The following is a 6,514-nucleotide window of genomic DNA, read 5'->3' as shown; positions in this document are numbered from 1 at the left end:
ACTTTGGGTGCTCAAAAAATAGATTCGTATCCAAATCGTGATTCCTATTCATTCCTGTTTCAAATCAATTATTCATATTTTTTAAGAATATACTTTTAAATTGTATTATTTTATTTCTAAGAATGCATTTTTTCAAAAATCATTTTTTTTAGCCCATCTGTGTGCCATATAACATATCGCGGGAATCGGTTTGACTCGAGAATCGAGTTGAATCGAGAATAAATTTCGACTCAAATCACACACGATTCCTAAAAAATACAAAAAAATATAAACAATAAAAAAAAGTCCTTGTGTTTGCCCTAATTATGTCTTTTATTCAGAATGATGTGACTTGAGTTATAAATATATTTAAAAAAACAAACTTTTTTTTTATGATATGTTATTATTAGATACTATAATTTGTAGGGGTGGAACATTTTAACTACAATTCGACTCGATTCAGAAATTGTGCTTGCCAATACGCTTCAGGGACGATATTTTTTTAAACGATACGATCCGAAACGATTCAGTTATTTGGAATTGATTTAGTAACGTTTTAGCAAAAAAAACCCCCCCCAAAAAACCCAATGTGACTTTGGAATATATAGTGGATACCGCAGGTGAATATTTAGTTTTTCAACATAAAATAATACAATATTAATACCAAAAATAAAGTGCAACCAACACCTCGGGTTGAATTAACAGTAGATTTACCTGCTACTTTATTCTTGTTTTTTGACAAAGAAATAATACAAATGCAAAATAAATGTATATAAAAAAATAAGTGCAACCAAATGTTTTAAGGTTAAATGAGCCGTGGTTTGACCTGCCACTCCTCTCATTTTAGTAAACTGCTACGGAAGCGGAGAAAAGTTACAACACAATAACCTGAAGCCGCAATATAACAACATAAAGCCACAACACAACAACATAAAGCCACAACACAATAACATGAAGCCCCAACACAACAACTTTCAGCTACAGCACGATTGCAAAAGCCACAACACAACAACATGAAGCCGCAATATAACAACATAAAGCCACAACACATCAACATAAAGCCACAACACAATAACATGAAGCCCCAACACAACAACTTTCAGCTACAGCACGATTGCAAAAGCCACAACACAACAACATGAAGCCGCAATATAACAACATAAAGCCACAACACATCAACATAAAGCCACAACACAACAACATTGAGCCACAACACAACAACATAAAGCCACAACATAATTACATGAAGTCACAACACAACAACTTTCAGCTACAGCACGACTATAAAAGCCACAACATAATAACATGAAGCCACAACACAACACCTTTCAGCTACAGCACGATTGCAAAAGCCACAACACAACAACATAAAGCCACAACACAACAACATAAAGCCACAACACAATAACATGAAGCCACAACACAACAACTTTCAGCTACAGCACGATTGCAAAAGCCACAACACAACAACATAAAGCCACAACACAATAACATGAAGCCACAACACAACAACTTTCAGCTACAGCTTGATTGCAAAAGCCGCAACACAACAACATAAAGCCACAACACAACAGCCAAAACAATAATACAAAGACGGAACATAAGACAGAAGGGAAGTGACAGTGAACAAGTTTTGACAACTCGCCGACTTCCTGAGACGGGAAGATAAAAAAAGTGTATTGAACGAAGTTGGAAAAGTATAACACGTCATAAGTCATGAATAACTTTTTTTTTCTACTTTTCCAATAATACTGTTCAGAGAGTCAATCCGTCACCATAACGAGCTCCTGTCACACTCTTGTGACTGTTTAGGACTTATGTTTGCCTTTTCTCTTTGTGTGGCATTTTAGTTCCTATCCTGTGCTCTTATTTTGTAAGTGCCACTTCCTCGTGCCGTGCACACCTGCTGCCTGATCGGCAGCCGGGACACACCTGCACCCGCTTGCCAATCAGTCCTTTATTTCAGGCGATCATTGTTTGGCACTGCGAATGCTCAGTACTGCCTATTTCCGCCTATTGATCGTCACAATAAGTTCCGTGACTCGAGCTTCTCTTCTTGTGCTGTTCTCCCACTTCATGGTAAGTGTGTTTTATTTTGTCTATAAACTCTTAATATTGGGCTCACATCGCCAAAGCTGCCTCCAGCTCGTTGTGTCCATCGCGTCATTTGTGGCCTAAAGTTGTGTTGCGGCTTTATGTTATTGTATTTGATGTGGCTTTTGCAATCCGGCTGTAGCTGAAAGTTATTGTGTTGTAATTTATGATATTGTCATGTCGCGTTTGCATTTGTCGTGACCTTTCTCAGCGAACGGAGCAATCCGACATTCTTGTTTCGCCAACTTATGGCGATGACATCCTTACACGTCCTTATAATTACAAAGTGTTAAACTTCATTAAAAGTCTGACATTCTTAAATCCAATGTTTTCCTTTTTGTAGTATCGATAAAATCAATTATTTTCCTTTTAAAACAATACCTATGTTCCAGAAGGCAAACTTGTAGATGTCCTGTATTTTCTGGACCATAGGGCGTATCGGATTATAAAGCGCACCGCCGATGAACGGGTCTATTGAGGTCTCCTTTCATACAAAAGGCGCACTGGATTATAAGGCGCATTAAAGGCGTCATATTATATATTTTTTCTAAATGTAAAACACTTCCTTGTGGTCTACATCAGTCATTTTCAACCACTGTGCCGCGGCACACTAGTCGTGCCATACAGTCTGGTGTGCCGTGGGAGATGATCTAATTTCACCTATTTGGGTTAAAAATATTTTTTGCAAACCAGTAATTATAGTCTGCACATTATGTGTTGTTGAGTGTCAGTGCTGTCTAGTGCTCGGCAGAGTAACCGTGTAATACTCTTCTATATCAGTAGGTGGCAGCCGGTAGCTAATTGCTTTGTAGATGTCGGGAACAGCGGGAGGCAATGTGAAGGTAAAAAGGTATCTAATACTTAAACCGAAAAATAAACAAAAGGTGAGTGCCCCTAAGAAAAGGCATTGAAGCTTAGGGAAGGCTATGCAGAACAAAACTAAAACTGAACTGGCTTCAAGGTACACAAAAACAGAATGCTGGACGACAGCAAAGACTTACTGTAGAGCAAAGACGGCGTCCATAATGTACATCCGAACATGACATGACAATCAACAATGTCCCCACAAAGAAGGATGAAAACAACTGAAATATTCTTGATTGCTAAAACAAAGTAGATGCAAGAAATATCGCTCAAAGGAAGACATGAAACTGCTACAGGAAAATACCAAAAAAAGAGAAAAAGACATTAAAATAGGAGCGCAAGACAATAACTAAAACACTACATACAGGAAAACAGCAAAAATGTCTAAATAAGTCAGGGTGTGATGTGACAGGTGGTGACAGTACACCTACTTTGAGACAAGAGCTATAATGATGCATGGTTGGTTATGGTTTAAAGTCATATCCAACAATTGCGACAACGACTTTTTACTGTCAACTCAGTTTCGTTTTTTAATGATTTCTGCTGGCGGTGTGCCTCTGGATTTTTCCAACGCAAAAAATGCGCCTTGGCTCCAAAAAGGTTGAAAAACACTGGTCTACATAACATGTGATGGTGGTTATTTGGTCAAAATGTTGCATAGATTATGTTTTACAGATCATCTTTAAGCCGCTTTTTGACAGTCTCTTTAGGATGCGCCGTTTTGTGGGCGGTCTTATTTACGTGGCTCACCTTCGACAGCGTCTTCTCCCCGTCATCTTTGTTGTAGCGGTGTAGCGTGCAAGGACGGTAGTGGAAAAAGTGTCAAAAGATGGAGCTAACTGTTTTAATGACATTCAGACTTTACTTCAATCAATAACAGAGCAGCATCTTCTCATCCGTGGCTCACTAGTGCATCAACGCCCGAAATGTGTCCCATGAAAAACCGTCCGAACGGAACCCTCTAATAACTACAGTTCCGTGGGTGAATAATGTAAACTCACTACAGTTTTTAGCGCTTTGATAGCTAGTCTACTGACAGATATAAGTAAGAACTTTACACTACTTTATATTAGAAATGGCAACAGTGGAAGATGAATGTCCCATAAGAAGGTAGAAAAAAATAAGAAGCTTATTACTCGGCGTTGCCACGGACTACAATGGTGGACCTGCGCACATTTTCAGGACTTATGCAGATCCCAAATACACACCAGCAGGTACCAGACGGTAAGAAAAGTTGATTTTGCATAATAATGCGAAACAAAATGTCAGGTAATATGTCTGCTAATAGGTGCCATTTTGCGGTCCTTATACACTCAATAATATTAGTATGTTTAATGCGCCGACAATCCATCAAGCGGTGCGGCTTCATAGCTTACCGAAGTCGTACTAAAAACATTTTTACAGATTTTTGAGCGCCGTGTGTAATGTTCTATATTCTCAATGGAACATTTAAAGTTTTGGTGTTGATTACTGGCGTCATCTTGCAGCCTACACGTATCTCTTATTTGTTACTGCCATCTACTGGTCACACTTACCATTTCACCATGTACCAAATAAAATAGCTTTGAGGTCGGTAAGCGCAACCAGAATTATGCCGTACATTAGGCGCACCGGGTTGTAAGTCGATTTTTGAGAACATGAAAGGATTTTAAGTGCACCTTATAGTCCAAAAAATACAGTAGTTGAATCTTAGGAATACAATTTCAATTAATCGTTACATTTTTTTAATAGTGGACATGTTTATGCTTACCATTACCCACATATATCATTCCTATACCTTACTTATCTGAAGTATCTTTACCGTACATATTCAAATGACTATATGATGCACACTTGGGGTTCAGTGTGCAATACCGGTTTCATTTTTGCCGGTAACAAGGTCAACAATGTGACATGCTGTCAACGGAAGGCACTAAATATCGACACCTCGAAACTCTTCCTGCATAAAACCGCTTTTGTATTCCTCACATGCGTGTTGGTGACAACAATCTCTGTAGCGATGCGAAAGGTGCGGTCCATGTTGCGATTGTAAAAAAACCCCCCAAAAAACACACGACCATCCGCTCCAAACCGGAGTGGGGCAGATTCTCCGTGCATGCGGTCCCGCACGGATCGTGTCCGTGTGTCAGAACATGGCACGGCGGGGGCGGGCGGGAGGGATGGAGAGTGTAATCAAGCTGCAAAGATTAGGGGAAGACGAGTGGCGGAGGGTGTATGAGAACAGACACTATGGTTACATAAACACTAACCCAGTTCTGACTGGGGGGGGCTGGGGGCTGATTAACCGGGCTTTGGAATTGAAGCAGGCGAACCACAATGGGCGTCGTATTGTATTGCATCAGATTAAGTGCAGGTGAAGTCCAGTTCAGGTGACTTCTCCTTGTGTGTTTTTGACGATCTAATCCTCGTTTGAGTACTTTTTCGGTGACAAGATCATCATCAACAGACAACATCAAGATAAAACTGATCGGATTAGTAACGTTGCATACTAACGCCTGCTCTCCAAACTCTTTCTTCAATAAAGGCCTGTGGTCTCTTTCATAAACTGGTGAGGAAACACAGGTGAGGTAAAGTTGTAAAAAAAAAAAAAAAATCAATGTGTGCACAAGTACTGCACATGCCTTTGACCTCTTCTGGGACTGTTTGTCTATCCAATCGATACACCGGAGCCAAAATAGAATACCAATATTTATCCTGGGGGTCAGAAGAGTGTAGTAAAACATGATATGATTCTGAGAACATGTGCGCATCCTGCTGAGCGAACACCATAGCATGAGCTTAATAGCTTGGTAAACAACATGTTGTACCCTTTAGTCGCCAGCAGAGGGCCTCATTTTGACAATGAATGAATGAATGAATGAGAGAGTCCTCTGCAGACTGCTTCAGACCGGTTTCCCTGCTCCACATAGAGCTGGTCACACACATGCAGCATGAGAATGATGTCAGACTTGCTTTTACTGCCTCCTAATTGTTTTACAGAGTTGTAGAAGTGATCAGGACACCATCATGTGTTTTTTAAGACGATACTGAGTCATTACTGTAATGTTCTACTTAGAGGACACTGTATGTGTGCCTATGTAATGCTTAGATAACATAACTCAGCAAGGTCTCTTTGACCTACATTTAGAATTTACAGAGTTTGTCCCAAAAAATTTACTTATTTACCAACCATCTTTTTTGTTCATTATCTCTTACTGGCTGAATATGTTAGAAAATGTTTTGTCCCATGAAAATTCTGCTTGTCTAATCTAATCTAAACGGCCTAATGGTCCTTCAGAAGCAGGATAGCAGACCCGTGTCTCTTCTTAGAAATTACCGGTATGCTGTTTCTTTAATTTTGAATATACCAGTGAGTTCACCCCCTCAGGTTTTAAAAAAACAAACTTTATTGAAATACACAACGGGCAGCACCAAGGTCAATTCGTCAATTATAGGGTCAAAATGCAATACATACAGTACAGGCCAAAAGTTTGGACACACATTCTCATTTAAATGCGTTTTCTTCATTTTCATAGATTGTCACTGGAGGCATCAAAACTATGACACCTGTGAAGTGAAAACCATTTCAGGTGACTAC

Source organism: Nerophis lumbriciformis, linkage group LG19 (genome assembly GCF_033978685.3).
Source record: "Nerophis lumbriciformis linkage group LG19, RoL_Nlum_v2.1, whole genome shotgun sequence".
Taxonomy (NCBI): domain Eukaryota; kingdom Metazoa; phylum Chordata; class Actinopteri; order Syngnathiformes; family Syngnathidae; genus Nerophis; species Nerophis lumbriciformis.
Note: the sequence above shows the minus strand (reverse complement) of the source record.